We start from the raw sequence: 7154 nt of genomic DNA on the forward strand, positions 1-7154 counted from the left end.
CTTTGCTTGTGCGGGCTAGGGGGCTCGCCATTCTGGAAAAGTCTACATCAAATTAAAGACTTGTTCAAAATTGGGGCTAAACACGGGGTCAAAGATGGTTGTAGGTCACAGTTTTGGTTTGACAAGTGGTACGTGGGTGGAGATCTCAGGGATCATTTTCCCCTTATCTTTAGCATTTGTGAAAACCAAAGGGTTTCGGTGGCACAAGCCTGCAGGGGGCAGGAGTACTTGCGCCTCAGATGAACCGTCGATGAGAGAGGCAGAGCGGAATGGGACCAGCCCATGGACCTGATAGATAGCACAAGTCTATCCCCTGGCACTGACAAGATTTCATGGACGCTTGATCCATCAGGGGAGTATTCAGTTAGCTCGATGTATGAAGAGTGGTTTCTCGTGGAGCTTCGGTAGCTCACTATAGGGATATGTGGGCCACCAAGCTTCCCCTCAAGATCCGCATATTCACTTGGCAGCTGGCGCTGGATCAGTTACCCACCAGAGTTGTTCTCTCTCACCGGCGGGGGCCGTCAGACGGTCACTGCGCCCTTTGCGGTGCGGCTGAATCTGTTAGCCACCTCTTTTTTATTTGTTTGCTGGCGAGATTTGGATGGAGTGTGATCCGCCAAATGCTGGGATGCAAATGGTACCCCTCCTCCTTCCCTCCATTCTTTGATATTTTATCGAGTTTTGCCGGCAGGCCTCGACGCTTGCTTTGGACCCTGTTGGCAGCCTTGTGCTGGTCTTTATGGAACGTGCGCAATAGACACATTTTCCAGGCTAAGGTTATTCGTCACCCTACTAACATTATATGCAAATGCATGCTTCTTATGCAACAATGGAATCCATCCGCAAAGGCGCGGGATCGGGCAGGCAAGGAGCAGCTGATGGATAGGCTCCGGCTCGTGCACGTGGAGCTCACCGCAAATGATTCCCCGAGGACGCAAGGAGGCGGCTGACGATGGGTTGTCCATAGACGTTTTGTGTCTGTTCTATCTTTAATTGATGTGTTTATGTTGGCTAAGTTGTATGCCACAACATGTACTGTAATACCGGCTACCGTAAAGGCTTTATTAATTTAAAGTGGGGCAATTCTTTGCCTTTTATCTGAAAAAAAGTTTTGGAAACCAGAAAATTGGTGACGTGATTGACACAAACTCTTGCCATATTTGATGGATTCGGCCAAGTCACGACTTTATAGACTCGTAAAGTACAGAGGGGAGTCCTATGAATGTTCTATAGGTTCCCAAAAATCCTTCGATCAAAGGGGCATCAATCCCATAGCCAAGATTTCATCTCCACCTCTATATATTGAGGGGAAACCCTTGTTTTGGAGGGCCCCATCCATTGTGACGAAAATCCTCCTCCTTGGCAGCCGCCAAGGAGGGGGGAACCTCCTCCATACCAGCACCAAGTCCAAGGAAGAAGAAGGGGTAAGGTCCCGCTGCCCCCAAGGGCAGCCGCCGCCCTCCTGCTACCGCCGGGGCACCGCCGCCTCCGGTGGCCGCCGCCACGGGGATCTTCAGCGCCATCTCCTCCACGAGCTGCACATCTTCATCATCTTCATCAACAACTCCTCATCATCCCCATCTGTAATCTCTTGGGAAACATGATGTATGATGCAATATATTATTTTACCATGATCTATTGTATCTCTATGTTGATGTTTGAGTAGTGAATTGTTCGTGGCAATTGTTATATAGTTTGTTGTTTGTTGCATACAAGTATTTGTTATATTCTGTGATGGTCTTATGTATTGATATATGAGTGCACACATATTTCAAGGGGATGCATAAGGTTATCACCATTGCATGTTGACAGGATCATGTATGGGGAGTGACAGATTCCTTGTCCCGATTCTTAGATACATGCTAACGGGGGAACCAATTATGGGGACCTTTAAACTTACAGTGGTGGTTGGACTTAATGTCTTCATATGAAATCTTAATAATTCCTTGCTTGCACATTACGATGGTCTTTGGATCAATCACTAGGGGTGTACTTGCAAACGTATATTACTACACCTATCTATGGTTCCTCCCTAGAAGAAGCACTAAAAAGACTATAATGAACTTCACTAATTATGACAACCACACAAATGAAATAGCAATTTACCTGAACACTTCCTCACTTGAGTTACTCCACTTCACTTCGCTTCATCTCATTGCATTTTACTTTATTGCACTTTACTTATTCTTGCACTAGTTTTACTTCTTGCATTTTAATTTCAGCACATATAGATTTTAGTAAAAACCTCTTCACACACACACCATATCTCCTAGATTTGCATAGAAGGACATATAATTGAGTTATAGGAGTTTAGAGAATATATAATTTACCTTCAGTTCCTCGTGGGTTCGACACTCAAATACTTATTGAATTGTACTGCGGTGATCCCCTGCACTTGGGGTTATCAAGATACTTTTCTGGCGCCGTTGCGAGGAAGCGTAGCGCTAGGCTTCTATTCTTGTTTGCATTGCTAGTTTAATTTTAGTACTTTTATTTTAGAAAATGGAAAATACCAAAAATACTCCTGTTATGAGCACAAGTATGAATATCAATGCCACTTTGATTATGTACTTGAATGTTGTTGGGCTTGCTAAGAAACATTGAGAAAAAGAAGGGATATTATTAGACATTGCTTAACTTTTTTGTAATTATATTGCTATTGAGTTGCTTGACTATCATGAAGATAAAAATTGTTGCTCTAAACAAGATTGTAGACACTTTGAATTTCAATGTAGATCCCATGAAGAATATGTTATTGCATCTTATCATAGGTATGATTATGCTCATTTAGGGATGGAACAAGTAGAGAAATTTGTTATTTATATGGCAGCTTCTGAATTAGACACCTTCATTTGTGAACATGAAACTTGCCCTGTAGCTTCTAAATTTAAAATTTGATCATTTGTATCCTTAATTATTGTAAAACCAACTACATGGATATCTATGTTGTTGAATTTAAGAAGAAGGGCATGACTGCCCAAGAGAGAACTAATATTTTGTTGGGAAAAGATGATGAAAGCATAAGCTTGGGGTTGTCCATATAGTCCCAAGAGGAAGACAAAGAGGAACATAAGAAGGAGGATGACAAAGGCATAAGCTTGGGGATGCCCATGCAACCCCAATAAGATCATCAAGAAGAACAAGAGGAGGAAGAATGGAGTAGCTACCCATCTCTAACTCCCAACAATGGTAACACACAAACCACCTTTTCTTATAATATTGATGATGATCCTCTATGTGATTTAAGATTTTCTAATTTATGGGAGGGTCATGATGGTTTATAAGAAATAGATGGTACCATATGCTCATCATATGATATGTCTATATGTGGTGATTGTGATTCTATTCACAACTATGTTATTGAGTCTACCCTTGATGCTTGGAAATTTTATGAAAGAGGAAGAGATAAGAGCCGTCTTTATGTAGTTATGTTATTTAAAATGCAAGCTACTGGTCATTATATGCATTGGCTACCATTTAGTTATTGTTATTTATTCATATATAAAATGCCAATGCATAGGAAGAGGGCGGGACTTAAAACTTATTGGTTTCAAACCCTGTGGTGTCCTCCATATGCTTTCAAGTAACTTTTAATTTGAGCACACCTTTTTATCCTTGTTAAATAGCTTTACTTCTTATTGAATATTAGTGAGTTTATAAGTTTTAATAAAAGAAAAAATATGGAAGAGTAAATGTGAAGGATGAGCAATGAAGAAATTGGGGTCGACCTTGAGCACGTGTTGTTCATACCAATGGAACCATTGCAGAGTCTATATCATTAAAACTCTTCCTACAGTAAAAAAAATAAAGAGTGTTTTATTTTCTTTATATATGTTAGCTTCTTGAATAAAATGGTTTCCCAATGATTCCTATAGGTCCCATCTTGGTAGAAATTATCATATCATTTATTTGGAGAACTAACAATTTTGTAGGCATTATAGTATCATGGAGATGAAAATATTTCTTTGATTAAGATGAGTAACATGATATGATGAGGAAGAAGTATAGTACCAGATGTATCAAAGCTTGGGGATGCCTGATGGCGCGTGAGACACACGTCCGTTGGGAACCCCAAGAGGAAGGTGTGATGCGTACAGCAGCAAGTTTTCCCTCAGTAAGAAACCAAGGTTATCGAACCAGTAGGAGTCAAGGAAGCACGTGAAGGTTGTTGGTGGCAGAGTGTAGTGCGGCGCAACACCAGGATTCCGGCGCCAACGTGGAACCTGCACAACACAATCAAAGTACTTTGCCCCAACGTAACAGTGAGGTTGTCAATCTCACCGGCTTGCTGTAAACAAAGGATTAAACGTATTGTGTGGAAGATGGTGATTGTTTGCGAAGAACAGTAAAGAACAATTGCAGTAGATTGTATTTCAGATGTAAAGAATTGGACCGGGGTCCACAGTTCACTAGTGGTGTCTCTCCCATAAGATAAACAGATGTTGGATGAACAAATTACAGTTGGGCAATTGACAAATAAAGAAGGCATAACAATGCACATACATATATCATGATGAGTACTATGAGATTTAATCGGGGCATTACGACAAAGTACATAGACCGCTATCCAAGCATGCATCTATGCCTAAAAAGTCCACCTTCAGGTTATCATCCGAACCCCTTCCAGTATTAAGTTGCAAACAACAGTACAATTGCATTAAGTATGGTGCGTAATGTAATCAACACAAATATCCTTAGACAAAGCATCGATGTTTTATCCCTAGTGGCAACAAGCACATCCACAACCTTAGAACTTTCTCGTCACTTGTCCCGCATTTAATGGAGGCATGAACCCACTATCGAGTATAAATACTCCCTCTTGGAGTCACAAGTATCAACTTGGCCGGAGCCTCTACTAGCAACGGAGAGCATGCAAGAACATAAACAACATATATGATAGATTGATAATCAACTTGACATAGTATTCAATATTCATCGGATCCCAACAAACACAACATGTAGGATTACAAATAGATGATCTTGATCATGATAGGCAGCTCACAAGATCTAACATGATAGCACAATGAGGAGAAGACAACCATCTAGCTACTGCTATGGACCCATAGTCCAGGGGTGAACTACTCACACATCGATCCGGAGGCGATCATGGCGATGAAGAGCCTCCGGGAGATGATTCCCCTCTCCGGCAGGGTGCCGGAGGCGATCTCCTGAATCCCCCGAGATGGGATTGGCGGCGGCGGCGTCTCTGTAAGGTTTTTCGTATCGTGGCTCTCGGTACTGGGGTTTTCGCGACGAAGGCTTTAAGTAGGCGGAAGGGCAGGTCAGGAGGCGTAACGGGGGCCCCACACGCTAGGGCCGCGCGGGCCCCCTCTAGGCCGCGCCGCCCTAGTGTGGCGGCGCCCCGTGGCCCCACTTCGTATCTCCTCCGGTCTTCTGGAAGCTTCGTGGAAAAATAAGCCCCTGGGCGTTGATTTCATCCAATTCCGAGAATATTTCCTTACTAGGATTTCTGAAACCAAAAACAGCGAGTAAACAAGCAATCGGCTCTTCGGCATCTCGTCAATAGGTTAGTGCCGGAAAATGCATAATAATGACATATAATGTGTATAAAACATGTGAGTATCATCATAAAAGTAGCAGGAACATAAGAAATTATAGATACGTTTGGGACGTATAAGCATCCCCAAGCTTAGTTCCTACTCGCCCTCGAGTAGGTAAACGATAACAAAGATAATTTCTGAAGTGACATGTTATCATAATCTTGATCATACTATTGTAAAGCATATGAGATGAATGCAGCGATTCGAAGCAATGGCAAAGATAATGAGTAAACAAATGAATCATATAGCAAAGACTTTTCATGAATAATACTTTCAAGACAAGCATCAATAAGACTTGCATAAGAGTTACTCATAAAGCAATAGATTCAAAGTAAAAGCATTGAAGCAACACAAAGGAAGATATAAGTTTCAGCAGTTGCTTTCAACTTCAACATATATATCTCATGGATAATTGTCAACACAAAGTAATATAACAAGTGCAATAAGTAAACATGTAAGAATCAATGCACACAGTTGACACAAGTGTTTGCTTCTGAGATAGAAAGAATGGGTAAACTGACTCAACAATAGAGTATAAGAATGGCCCTTCGCAGAGGGAAGCATGGACTACTATTTTTGTGCTAGAGCTTTTCATTTTGGAAACAAGAAACAATTTTGTCAATGGTAGTAATAAAGCATATGTGTTATGTGCAAGATATCCTATAAGTTGCAAGCCTCATGCATAGTATACCAATAGTGCTCGCACCTTGTCCTAATTAGCTTGGATTAACATGGATTATCATTGCATAGCATATGTTTCAACCAAGTGTCACAAAGGGGTACCTCTATGCCGCTTGTACAAAGGTCTAAGGAGAAAGCTCGCATTGGATTTCTCGCTTTTGATTATTCTCAACTTAGACATCCATACCGGGACAACATAGACAATAGATAATGGACTCCTCTTTAATGCATAAGCATTCAACAACAGATTAAAATTCTCATAAGAGATTGAGGATTAATTGTCCATACCGAAACTTCCACCATGAATCATGGCTTTAGTTAGCGGTCCAATGTTCTTCTCTAACAATATGCATACTCAAACCATTTGATCATGAAAATCGCCCTTACTTGGACAAGACGAACATGCATAGCAACTCACATGATATTCAACAAAGGTAAAAGTTGATGGCGTCCCCAGAAACATGGTTACCGCTCAACAATCAACTTATTAAGAAATAAGACACATAAGTACATATTCTTCACCACAATAGTTTTTAGGCTATTTTTCCCATGAGCTATATATTGCAAAGATAAAGGAATAGAAATTTAAAGGTAGCACTCAAGTAATTTACTTTGGAATGGCAGGGAAATACCATGTAGTAGGTAGGTATGGTGGACACAAATGGCATAGTGTTTGGCTCAAGGATTTGGATGCACAAGAAGAATTCCTCTCAATACAAGGCTAGGCTAGCAAGGTTGTTTGAAGCAAACTCAAGTATAAAACGGTGCAGCAAGACTCACATATGAACATATTGTAAGTATTATAAGACTTTACATTGTCTCCTTGTTGTTCAAACACCTTAACCGGAAAATATCTAGACTCTAGAGACCAATCATGCAAACCAAATTTTAACAAGCTCTATGTAGTTC

This window comes from Lolium rigidum, chromosome 7 (assembly GCF_022539505.1).
Source record: "Lolium rigidum isolate FL_2022 chromosome 7, APGP_CSIRO_Lrig_0.1, whole genome shotgun sequence".
Taxonomy (NCBI): domain Eukaryota; kingdom Viridiplantae; phylum Streptophyta; class Magnoliopsida; order Poales; family Poaceae; genus Lolium; species Lolium rigidum.